The sequence below is a fragment of the Mirounga leonina genome, unplaced genomic scaffold, assembly GCF_011800145.1.
Source record: "Mirounga leonina isolate KUSES-001 unplaced genomic scaffold, KU_Mleo_1.0 Mir_165, whole genome shotgun sequence".
NCBI classification, from domain to species: domain Eukaryota; kingdom Metazoa; phylum Chordata; class Mammalia; order Carnivora; family Phocidae; genus Mirounga; species Mirounga leonina.
This window is the reverse complement of record NW_023270415.1, coordinates 36,337,140-36,350,025: the sequence shown is the minus strand read 5'-3', so window position 1 is coordinate 36,350,025 and position 12,886 is coordinate 36,337,140. Positions and strand designations below refer to the sequence as shown.

Genomic DNA, 12,886 nt, shown 5'->3' with positions numbered 1-12,886 from the left:
TTGGTCCACCCACTGTGGCAGGTTCCTGAAAAAGATTAAAAATAAATCTACCATATGGTCCAGCAATTCCACTTCCGGATATATACCCAAAGGAAATGAAACCAGGATTCTGATGGGATATCTGCACTCCCAAGTTTATTGCAGTATTATTCACAATAGCCAAGATATGGAACCAATCCATAGGCCCACCCATGGATGAACGGATAAAAAGATGTGGTGCAGGCAGCAGCTTGGGTGGTGGGGGAGTGGGAGGAGTGGGAGGCGCCAGGCAGCCCAGCTTCTTGAAGGCTCTCCCCCCCTGCCATCCCACTATCACCATGCCCAAGAGGAAGGTCAGCTCTGCCAAGAGGGCAGTGAAGGAGGAGCCCAAGAAGAGATCAATCAGTAAAGTTGGCAGCCAAACCTGCTACTGCAAAAGTGGAAATGAAGCCAAAAAAGGCCACGGGAAAGGATAAAGCCTCAGAAAAAAAAAAAAGTGTAAACAAAAGGGGAAAAGGGGAGCAAAGGGAAAACGGGCTGAAGTGACTAACCAAGAAACAAAAGACTTACCTGCAGAAAACTGAGAAACTAAAACGAGGAGATTCCAGCCTCTGATGAATCAGGAGAGAAAGCAGCCAAGTCTAGTTAATATCATGTACCATGTCTTAGCAGGGGTCCCTGTCTCCTTTCTTGTACAATCCAGAGGAACATTTTTTATCAACTATTTTATAAATACAAGTTTTTTAGTAGCTTTAGAAGCATTCTTAAGAAAGAGGGAATCCCACCTCATCCCATTTTTAAGTGTAAATGTTTTGTTTTGTTTTGTTTTTAAGAGGTGAAATCATTTGCTGGTTTATTTTTTGGTACAACCAGATAATAGTGGGATATTGATTATGGGAGGCTTTGGTTGTCTTGGGTGTCAGCTTAACATTCCATTGATGTGGTAGTTTCTATATCCTATAATACAAAGCATACTAAGTGGCAATTTAGAGTCAGTCATGCATTTAATATGTCTTGAACGTTTTAAATTGCTTCTATTCCTGTGTTGTTTTGGTAGAATTGTTTCCTAAAGAAAACCATCCTTGATCTTGGCTCTCTCTGTCAGAATCTTGTGCACAACATCTTGGTTGTGGTAGTCCAGTTTTCCTACTAACTTTGTTAATGTGCTGTGCAAGATTGAAAATTGGAGTATGTAATGTATATGATATTAAATTGTGAATTAATGAGACTTAGCAACGTAATAGCATATCAACATTTAAAGATATTGGTACTTGATATACTGTTTAGGAAAATTTGCCTCCAAATTTTAAGCTGGAAGGTCACTGCAATAACTTTTAGAAAAGAATCACAACTACATGATTTTCTAGATTTTCAGTACATATGTTAAGCATTGTGTACAAATTGAAATGTCTGTGCTGATCCTCAGAACAACCAATAAAAACTCAATTATTAAAGAATTTCTCAAAACACATTAAAAAAAGATGTGGTACATATGTACAATGGAATATTACTCAGCCAGGAAAAGGAATCTATCCTTCCATTTGCAACAACATGGATGGACTTTGAGCACATCATGCTAAGTGAGATAAATCAGACGGAGAAAGACAAGTACTATACGACATCACTTATATGTGAAATCTAAAAAAAGTTAAACCTGTAAAAGCAAAAATAAAATGGTGGTTACTGGGGGATGGGGATGGGGGTAGTTCAAGTGACAGTATTTAAGGATACAAACTTACAACAAGTGGTAAATAAGCCATAGAGATCTAATGTGCAGTATAATGAATATAGATAAAATATTGCACTGTAATTATGTAATGTGATAAATATCACTATATTGACAATCATATAATATATAAATTATCAAAGTAACATGTTGTATACCTTAAACTTACACAATGTGACATGTCAAATTTATTAAATAAAAAAAAGATGTAATTAAGCAGGGTAGTCATTGGACGAACAACTCTGGTGTGCTGGAAAGGATAAAAGGAGTAGTAATAGGTTAAAGAATAGAGCAAGTTATTGAAAGTGAGATAGTCAGGGATAATGTCTACTTTGCAGTCTTGGTCAAATTTTTAAAATGTTGTTCACAAGCACAATGGTAGGTTTTGACAGTTAAGCCTGTGCAAATATATTCTCTTTAGGTTTATTTTGCTACTGTAGGATTTAGCCTGTATTTTAAAGAGCTACAAATAGCATCTTCATTATAAGAAATTACAATAATATTTATCCCATGTTCTCATAACCCTTCCTAGCAAATGGAGAGCTCTATTTATAATTCAATTGTTAATGTTTAGATCAGATAGACTGACATAAATTAAAATACAGAATTTTAATGAATTTCCTAAGTCACTTTCTAAAACCAAGATTTTACGATTTCCTCACACCCAGGATTTATATTCTAAAATAAGAAGTCATTTTATGGGGCGCCTGTGTGGCTCAGTCATTAAGTGTCTGCCTTCGGCTCAGGTCATGATCCCACGGTCCTGGGATCGAGCCCCGCATCAGGCTCCCTGCTCTGCGGGAAGCCTGCTTCTCCCTCTCCCACTCCCCCTGCTTGTGTTCTCTCTCTCGTTGTCTCTCTCTGTGTCAAATAAATAAATAAAATCTTTAAAAAAAAAAAAAAGAAGTCATTTTATGAACCCAGTACACACATTGCATCTATCCCAATTTTTGAAAGACAGTGATGTTTTTTAATAAGTGTTTGTTGAACTCATTATTAGTCTTACAGTATGTTTCTGTTTAAAATAGTGGAAAATCTTTGCTTTTAATTTTGCAGGGGCAGAGGGATAGGGGGAGAGAGAAACTTAAGCAGGCTCCATGCCCAGCATGGAGCCTAACGCAGGGCTTGATCTCACAACCCTGAAATTATGACCTGAGCTGAAATCAAGAGTCAGACACTTAACCAACTGAGCCACCTAGACATCCCATAAATACTTTATTTCTAAATTTAAAAAAAAATTAAGATTTTATTTATTTATTTGACACACACAGAGAGAGAATAAGCAGGGGGAGCAGCAGGCAGAGGGAGAGGGAGAGGCAGGCTCCCTGCTGAGCAAGGAGCCCGGTGCGGGGCTCGATCCTAGGACCCTGGGATCATGACCTGAGCCGAAGACAGACGCTTAACCAACTAGCCAGCCAGGAGCCCCTAAATTTCAAAACTTTAATTAAATTTTCTAGTTGTTATTTGATCTTTTTGTTTAAAAAGCACTATGTGTGGTTGTTGGTTTGTTTTGTTTTGTTTTGTTTTGCTTTTTATTTCTTTTAAAAAAAAAGCCCTCAAACTTTGAATATTGATTGTAGTCAATAAGGCAAAAAGTACCCCATCTAGAATGTAACTATTTTCAGTCATTATGTTTTTTAAATTTATTAATATCTATTTTTTATTCTTAATATAAGTGGCACAGTGCACATCTAAATTAATGCTGACTCTGCTTATACTGTAAGATATTACATGGGTTTTCCAACCTTTTTTGAAAATTAGTCTAATAAAACTGATTAAGTTATTATATTACAATCTATTGGAACCAATTCATGACTTGAAACAAAATCCCTACACTAATTTCATATTACTACATTAACTCTGATTAGCTGAATAGCTGAGAGGACAGAGAGTATAGTAGATAAGCCAAAAAAACTTTGATTTTAATCTGCTTTTAAAAATTATTCTTAAATATAATATAGTTCCAGCTTTAGGCAATACTTTAAATAAACTGAAAATAATCTATTTCTCCATTTCTTAGCAACTTGAATGCCTTTTTTCTCCCCAGATATCATTGATCATACTATGGAATAATACTAACATTGTAGAAAATAGGATAACTAACTGAATGTGTACTGACACTGGGAATCTGTTTCTAAAATATTTTTTTTATTGATGGAGACAAATTGTCCCATTTGAAGCTGAACCCTTATCCACAATCTCATTAATCACATAGAGATGTGGGTGGTTGTGGGTAGTTGAGTTGGAGACAGGTGATGATCATGGTGAAATTCAGACTTACTGATTCAGCAAAATGTTGAGCCATGAGTCATTTGGTTCTTCAAGGGTGCTACAATGAAACAAGGAGACCAAAGGAAACCAGAAGTTGTTCAGTAGAAGCCTCAATAAAACTGAGACTTCCCAGAGGAGTAGAAAAGATGGTCAGCTCTGCTCCGTTTGCTCCAGAGAAAGCTTCCAATTTAATTCATTGGATACCTCTGTTTGATACCTTCCAAAAAGGGGGATGAAAATGCCTCCTCATTATCAGAGATCATATCTCAGGGCAGCGGATATTATTTACTTACTTATTTATTTTTATTTCATTTTTTTATTTATGTAGTTTTAAATTTGTATACCATCATAGGGGATACTTATTTAATAATTTGGGAAGAAGATGGTTGATTTTGACATACAGCCATTGGTATGTTTTTGAGATACAGTGACCTATAGCAATCTGTTGAAGGGCTTAATTACCTACGCCTTGCACCTTGCAAGCCCCTTTTACTTTTGAAGTATTTACATATTTGCAATTACATCATTAATGACCTGTACTTATTTGTTAAGGTCTGTCTTCTCCAGACCTAACTTCATGGTGTCAGGGACAACCTTTGTTGGTTTTGTCTTCTTCTCTTTCTTAGTTTCTGGCATAATGCTCAGCTTGTAGAAGATATTTAATATATGCTATTGACTTAAAGAAATAGTGACTGACTCCAAGGGGCTTCCCTGCTACTAGATTCAATGTTGGAGCTGCTCATACATATTTCTGGATCCCTAAAGAATCATGTCCAGAGCAGGGATTCCCTTAATTTCAGATTTCCCTAGTATATAGCATGAAATATTTTTCTGTGATTAGTTTATTATTATGAATTTTAGATTTAAAAAATTCAGTTTATTCAGTTGAATGTTGATTAAAGTTTATTGAATTGCTATAGTCATAGCTATAAATTTGAATACCTTACTCTAAAATTAAATGATAAAATTCTTCATTCATACTTGTTGAGGACTCTTAATATTTAGGCACTTTCAGAATACATATATTATCTCATTTAAATGGGCCATCTTAACGCACTTACAACTTGACATATGAGAAAAGCAAATGAGAAGGGATGGAAATATACATATATCACTCTTTAGTGGATTCACAGTGCTCAGAAAGCTGTGCAGATATGTAGTCAGTATGAGAAATAAAACAATGTTATTTAATCACTGTTTATGAAAACATACAGCATCTAAAATATGATGCAAAATATTTCCTGCTCTTCCCATCAAATTTTCTGTGCATGGAATCATTCTTGAAAACATGATCTAGGAATCTTCTATTGTTTCAATCCCTACTTCATTACTGCCTTGTTCACCTAAGTCTTTTCCTTCGCTCGGTATTTTCCCCACTTTTGTCCAATCCTAGAGATAGTCTTTTCTCCATTCTGGAAAGAGACAAGTAGATTGGGCTGAGCAAGAGGAATGAAGTTTGGAACATCAAAGTCCTTTCACTGGAGCAAGCCAATTCCTGTTGTTTTCTTGTTAATAGGAATTTTTTTTTTTTTTTTTTTTGGTGTATTACTATGTTAAACCTTCTCCCATACATTCTACCAAAGAACTACTTTCCAGGCTGAAAAAAGAAAGAAAACAAGAGAATGGGGGCAAAAGAAAAAAATTGTTCCTATCCTCTCACATCTATCATATAATCCTTAAAGGAAGCATGAGGAGTGAATTAAACCTTAGGAATTCAAAAAGTACTTTAATGAGCTCCATGGTTGTTCTTAAGAACATTGCTACTTCTGGAAAAGCAGACTCAACCTAAAATGCATGTTTCTCTGAAGTAAATTAGCTCACATACCATTAGTATGTGAGAGATGAAACAAGGAGACCAAAGGAAACCAGAAGTTGTTCAGTAGAAGCCTCAATAAAACTGAGACTTCCTGGTGACACCTGGTGCCAACAACATGTGAAGTAATATGGGGTCATTTGTAATTCTCCCAGCCCTTCTAGTGCTTTATTCACCAAATAATGGCAGTTGAATGCAAAACACACTAACACAAGCTGGCCCCCCATGGACAAACATGGTATTGTACAGTGTGTCTACTGACCACAAATTCTTCCCCTTGGTTTATGTATTGGAAATGATCTCCCGAAACTTAGTCTCTTAAAACAACATTTTCTTTTATTGTGTTTTTTTGTTTGTTTGTTTGTTTTTAGTTTTATTTGTGTAATACAGTCCTTCTAAGCTGGGTCCTCGGGCTAAGAATCTGTCCCAGGGATGCAGTCAAGGTATAGACTGGGACTGCAATCATCTCAAGGTTCAACTGAGGGGAAAGTCATTTCTAAACTCACTCCCTTGGCTGTTGGCAGGTTTCAGTTCCTTGTGGGATTTTGGGCTGAAGGCTTCAGTTCCTCCCTGGTTGCTGAGCCAAGATATCTTGCCACGTGGGCCACTCCTCAGAACCACTCAGAATGTAGCAGTGAGCAAATGAAAGAACAAGAGAGAAGCAAGACAGAAGCTAATCTAAGAATGACATCCCATCACTTTTGCTGTATTCTGTTCATTAGAAGCAAGTCACTGAGACTGGCCCAAATTCACAGGGCATTGATACTAAGAAGCTGGGTCATGGGGACATATTTGAAGGCTGCCAACCTACTAGACATCTGCATATTTTGCCCTTGACTCGATAATGGGACAATCTGAATTATTTTCTTTTTTTTAGATTTTATTTATTTGACAGAGAGAGAGACAGCGAGAGAGGGAACACAAGCAGGGGGAGTGGGAGAGGGAGAGGCAGGCTTCCCGCCGAGCAGGGAGTCCGAGGTGGGGCTCGATCCCAGGACCCTGGAACCATGACCTGAGCCGAAGGCAGACGCTTAACGACTGAGCCACCCAGGTGCCCTCTGAATTATTTTCTTATTTTCCATCTTATGTTCCATTTAGCAACATCACCTCTTTTTCCTTTGAAAGGTAAAATGTTTTATATAGTGTAGTACAGTAATTCACCTAATTGTGAATTGTATTACATCCCCTGGAAGTCTTGATAAACAGATTACTCAGCCCTAACACAAATTTCTGTTTCAGTTGGCCAGGGGTTCAGTGAGCCTGAGAATGTACATTTCTAAAAAGTTCCCAGGTGATGCTGATGCCACTGGACCACTACTTTATTTATTAGGAATCTATCATATCTTCTGAATGATGTTAATACTTTAAATTAGTACTTACATTATTTTTATAGATATCTGTATAGATATAGAATGATCTACATGAGCCTATTTTCCCCATAAGCCCTGATGTTTAATGTCTGATTTTTCAAAAAATAAGATTTTTTTCAAGAAAGCATACATTTATAGTATTATGATCTGTATCTGAAGAGCAAAGCATTGACATATTTTGCAAAAAAAAAAAAATCTATCTTATGGATGATGAGTAAGCATATGGCAATAAAAGACCATAATTTTATTTCCAGTTCTGTGAGAATAAAATGATTAATTCAGGGAATATCAATACCTGCCGTAACAATTCTAGTAAATACTTTTTTTTTTCCATTTAGGAAAACAAACAAAAATTGAGACATGGCAATAATTGAGCCTTTCTTCCCTTTCTTACATCTCATCGACTTGTAACTGTGCTCACCTTGGAAAATGAAAGGGCTGGAAAAATTTAAGGACTTTTTCCTTTTTATTTTGTTACCTTTTTCGTACACAAGATATTTATAATAATTTCTCCTTCACATTTTTTGAAAATATATTCTTATAAGCTAACATTGAACATGCAAGTGTAAAATTTGAAAATAGTATTTACCAGTTCATTATAGATAAATAACCTCAATTTAAGCTGACCCAGGCTTTTCGTGGTAGATGGCCTTCCAAAGTGGCTAAATCACTGGAAAGGGACCACTAATCTCATTCATGAAGGCTTACTTTTGCAACTCAGCCCAAGGATAATCTTTATGTACAACAAAAAGGAAGGAAAAAGAAAACAACAACAACAAAAAAAACCCCCAAAAACCTCCTCTAGATTGAAACATCATTCACATTGGTACAAAGAGATCATCTGAAAGGGTGCATCTGAAAAAGATGAAGTATAATGTGCTCAAGTGTCTCTGAGGGAGCTGTGAGTCAAATTTGTGTCACCATTGAGACAGGTCCCAGATCTACAAGGACCGTGCACTGCGAGCGAGGCAACCCAATGTGTGGTGCACGCCCCTAAGTGCCAAAGGTAGAACATCATGATATGCACAGACAGCAGGCCTTGACAGAGTCAGAAAAGACCAAAGGATACCTCTAATGAAATTTTCTGAGTTAAATAGAAGATTAAAATACATTTAAGGTCACATCCTATTCAGTTAGAAGGTTACAATTCTTTATGCAAAAGTCAATCACTCTCAGGTCAGTGTATAGAGAACAGAAAAAAAACAATCTGTGTTTGAAAAATTAGGGATTCTTCAAAAGTTAATATCTTCTTTCTATGTCAAATGAGACACAGGCATCTTAGGACGACACATTTTTTTTTTTTTAAACACTGTGACCATAGGGGCCCCTGGGTGGTGTAGTCAGTTCAGCCTTCCACTCTTGGTTTTGGCTGAGTCCTGATCTCAGGGTTGTGAGATGGACCCCCACGCAGAGTCTGTTTGAGATTCTCTCTCCCTCTCCCTCCAGTCCTCCCACTCCTGCATGCTCTCTCTCTCTCTCGATCTCTCTAAAATAAATAAGTAAATCCTTAAAAAAAAAAAAAAACCACGGTAACCATAATCATGTATTTAGATAGAATAATTATAGTTTTTCTCATGCAACAGGATGTCATGGACAACTTCATTTTCTAGATTAGGGCTCTGCCTCATTTCCTCACAGTGTGGAAGTTTTTAATGAAACTTCTGGGGTGCTAGATTGGGCATTCTGTTTACAATTTTGCCTTTTTTGGATCAGTGACCAACCAGATTGCCAGATATCATGCCATGGAACTTAGTTTTATGGCCATGTGATAAAAATGTTATACCATATCTTCTTTGTAACCTTGAGACAATGAAAATGTGAGTCTTAGTTGTCATTTCCACTATAACAGTGATGTGCAACAAATAGATTGGGACAAAGTGTTCTACAGATTGATGAGCGTGACATGACCTAGCAGTACATTTTGAGGATTCGAGAATGGTTTTACTACCAGGTAGTATTATTACTAAACATATTGGAAGATGGCAATAGTATTGGCTTTAATTTGATCAATAAAGGATAAATATTTACCTAGCAGACTTCAGTAATCTTGTTTCTCATTCCTCTCTTGCCTTCCAGGTTTGCCTTCTCTTTCCTGTTAATAATAGCTCTTTTCAAACTTCTAAGTGTGGAAAATCATCAAGGCTTAGTCTTTGAATCTTTGCTCTTCTTTCTCCAAACTTTCTCCTAATCCAGTTGCATGATTTCTAACCTCTATGTAAATAGATGACTTCAACATTTTTATCTCAATATCTCTCTGCTGACATCCAGTCCCATAGCTCTTAAATTCTGTCTGTACCTTGGTATATTGATATTCCCCATTATCTCATATTCGGAATGTACAAAATGAATTTATCAGTGTCAATTCAAAATGTTACTTGTGATGTCTCTACTTTGCCCCAGCTACTCAGATCTGTTAAATCACACATTTTTTAGTATTCTAATTTCATAACTAATTGTTCTTTAAAATTTCATTTGCAAGGTGTTTTGGGGTCTGCCAAACTTAGAGATGCCTCCCCAGTCTGGGCCCGATTATGACTATTTTTTCTTAATGAGATGAAAAACTCAATACTACACCAAATGGCGGGCCCTCAAGGGTTTTGCGTGCTCTCTAACTGCAATCAAGTGCAATGTCCATCAAGATCTAGATGTTATTCCCACTTTATCAGTGCTCTGCCTGAGGAGGATCTCCATTGTTCAAAGCGCCCTGAGCCACAGAACTGGAATTGCTCCCTCTGTAATTGGAATAGACCAAAGGGAAGTGACCTAAGATTTAAAGATGATCTTCAGCAAAACAAGAGGATGTTTAATCTCGTTATTATTCTGGAAATTTTGGAATTGTAGTGAAGTTTATTTCAAGGTTTCTTTTTGCATTGTATAGATAAAAGAGAAATGTTTGTCTTTAATCCATTTTGGGGGACTTACAGATCCAAAGATAAAAAGGCAAGATACTTAAATAAAGGAATTAGTGGCTGTTTCTCATTAATCCTAAAGGCTTGCAGTATGTCTCTCAGGAAAAAACTTCAGAGATGTTTGGTTACTTTCTTCGGGACAATAATTATCATGTATGAATATTTTTTATTTCAATGAAATTTAAAAAAATCTTTAAGTGATCAATGTGTGAGGTTTTGGGCCACCTTAAGGTATTTTCCAAAATATCTTTAATAACATAATGTGATCGTGTTTCTTCCTTCCTCTCTGATTGCTACTGCAGTCTGGAATCCATTGGTCTCCAAAACTCTGGTTGCTCCTCTCTTCCATAGTTTTATTACACTTTATTATAATATTTTCAAATCACACTTTCAAAATGTCACTTGTAACCTCAAAATCCTTTAGTACCCGTGACCTTCCTACATTCTTAGATTGAAAATCAGAACCCTCTAGATTGTGACCCTATCCTTCTTGAAATCTTGTTTGTATTTTCTTAAACCCTCAACCTTCACCTTTCCCTGCATATTCATTGTATATTTTCTTCCATGACTTTGTCCATGTTTTTGCTTCACTTTGAATTTTTATCCCCCAATTTTTGAATTAATCTATCTTTCAAGATTGTTGGTAGATGCCACTTTCTCCATGAGAACATTCCTAGTCTTGCTGACACATATAGCTCTTTCCTTTCTATAATGTGATTGTTTTTATTTCTCATTTTACCTTTTATTTATTAGAACAGAAAATATACAAAGTAAGGTGCTTCCACTACTCTTTATGCTACTGGACAGTAGGAAAAAATATTTTCTATTTTCTGGGGGTTTTTGATATGATGAATACAGCATGCTTAATTTTTAGTTAATATTTATTAGTTGATCAGTATTTAAAAAAATTACAGATGGTTCTCCTCAGGAATGGATAATTAGAGCACATTTTTTTCCTGCTGTGTTTATTATATGCTTATCTTTATAACAAACACAAAAAGAGCAAGGAGAAAGAAAGAGTGTTTATATCCTATAATAAACTATCTTTTTAATTAACATATTATGAATATATTTGCATTCTTTCCTCATAATAATGCAAAGGCCTTTGCTTATATTTGATCTTTGTACACTTGTTAATTCAAAGGTATTTGTTAACAATATGACTGCATTCTTTTCTTCTTAGGTGTATTGCTTTTGTCTCTATTTTTGGAAGCATGTTTTACACCTTTGCTCTCTGAATTAACAAAACTGTTTTTTTCCTTCTTATTTGATTATCATTTAAGTGAATGAGTCTGCCTCTGTCTTACACAGATCCTAAATAGATAATATTTAGATTTCCTTCACCTTCCAACATAACCATGAAAGATTTTAAATTTTGATCATCATCTCTTTCTGATTTTATGTGGTAAAAATTAATAACTAATACTAGCTTTTTAAAAATAAGCAAATTCCTAAAATAACCACCTCAATCTACATCATATTCATATGCACCATATCCTTATTTCTTATTTATATTTTTACATTTCCAAGAGTGAAATGTTTTTTACAGATCAGCAAAGAGATCTTCTACTAGGTCAGGTAAAGGCAGTAACAGAAAAGATAAATGTGACCAAAGTTTTTGTATACTTTCATAAAAAGCATGTTGTCTGCGTAAAAGATCGGGATCATCTCCATTATTTGACTTAAAAGGCATCAAAACAGTAACGAAACTCACTTTTAAGATTATATGGGAAGACTCCAGCAATGTGCTATTACTGAGGCTGGCAATTATTAAGCTAATGCTGTTGCTAAGATCTTATTGAATTGTTTGAAAAGGAAGCATATAATTTTATGAGAGAAATAATGTTCTCAAAGGGTTGATTCTGTGTTCCTGCTATAGTACATATTAAATATTTTTGACATGGTCATATGTAATGTGAGGTTATCAGAGGGAATGCTTGGTATATTTTTTAATTTAAAAGGGACTTTATGTCAAAAAACTTCATTCTTTCAAATTAATTATTTCCTCTTTAGTAAGTACTATCAAATGCCTATAATATGTCTGAGTCCAATGGGGTAGTATAAGTTATTACACTGTTCCTCATGGAGTGGTCCTCTTTCCTGCTGCAGTGAAATCACTTTAATATTGTCCAAAGTACATATCCATGCACTTCACCCAAGAACTTCTGAATAGAACATCTGAGTTGAAAATTGGGAATTTGCCTTTCTAAGAAGTGATCCAGATGATTGCACACTAAAGTTTGAGAATTATTAGGTTAGTGATTAAAAGCATGGATCATTATAGTCATATAATCAAGTCCAACTTGATTGGAGTCCAGCCATTTTATCTGTAAGCTTGTCATTTTTATTGGACAAATTAACCTATGTTTTGTCTCCTTGACACAATCTCAGTAAAAAGAGAAAACGATAGACTCTCAGTTATATTGTTTTTATGAGGATTAAGAAGACAGCACAGTGAAGTGCTGAAGCAGAGTTCCTAGAATATTTGAACTAATGTATTAGGCCCTAAGATCTGTGTTCATTAACAAGAATATAATGGTAGTCTAAATATATTAATATCCTTTTAGCTGGATTTTAAAATCTAGTTGAATTTTAAAGTTTAACAAGAATTCAACAAATATTTCCTCTTCTGTTAATGATAATGATGATGATGAAAAGGACAGAGGTCTAAAAAGCTAAACGAAAATAAAAACTAAAGTAGGATCAAATGCTGTCTTTTAGAAAACATTTTTAAAAGAAGAAAGACAGAGGCAAAGAGAAGAATATTTCTGGGAACCATCTATCTTCTCTATGTTTTACACTTCACATGCTTCTTTTT

At 35.4% G+C, this 12,886-nt stretch overlaps 1 pseudogene; it reads left to right on the top strand.

The window, feature by feature from the left end:
- Nucleotides 1-317: 317 nt before the first annotated feature.
- Nucleotides 318-628, top strand: LOC118015399 (annotated as a pseudogene).
- The last annotated feature ends 12,258 nt before the right edge of the window (nucleotides 629-12,886 follow it).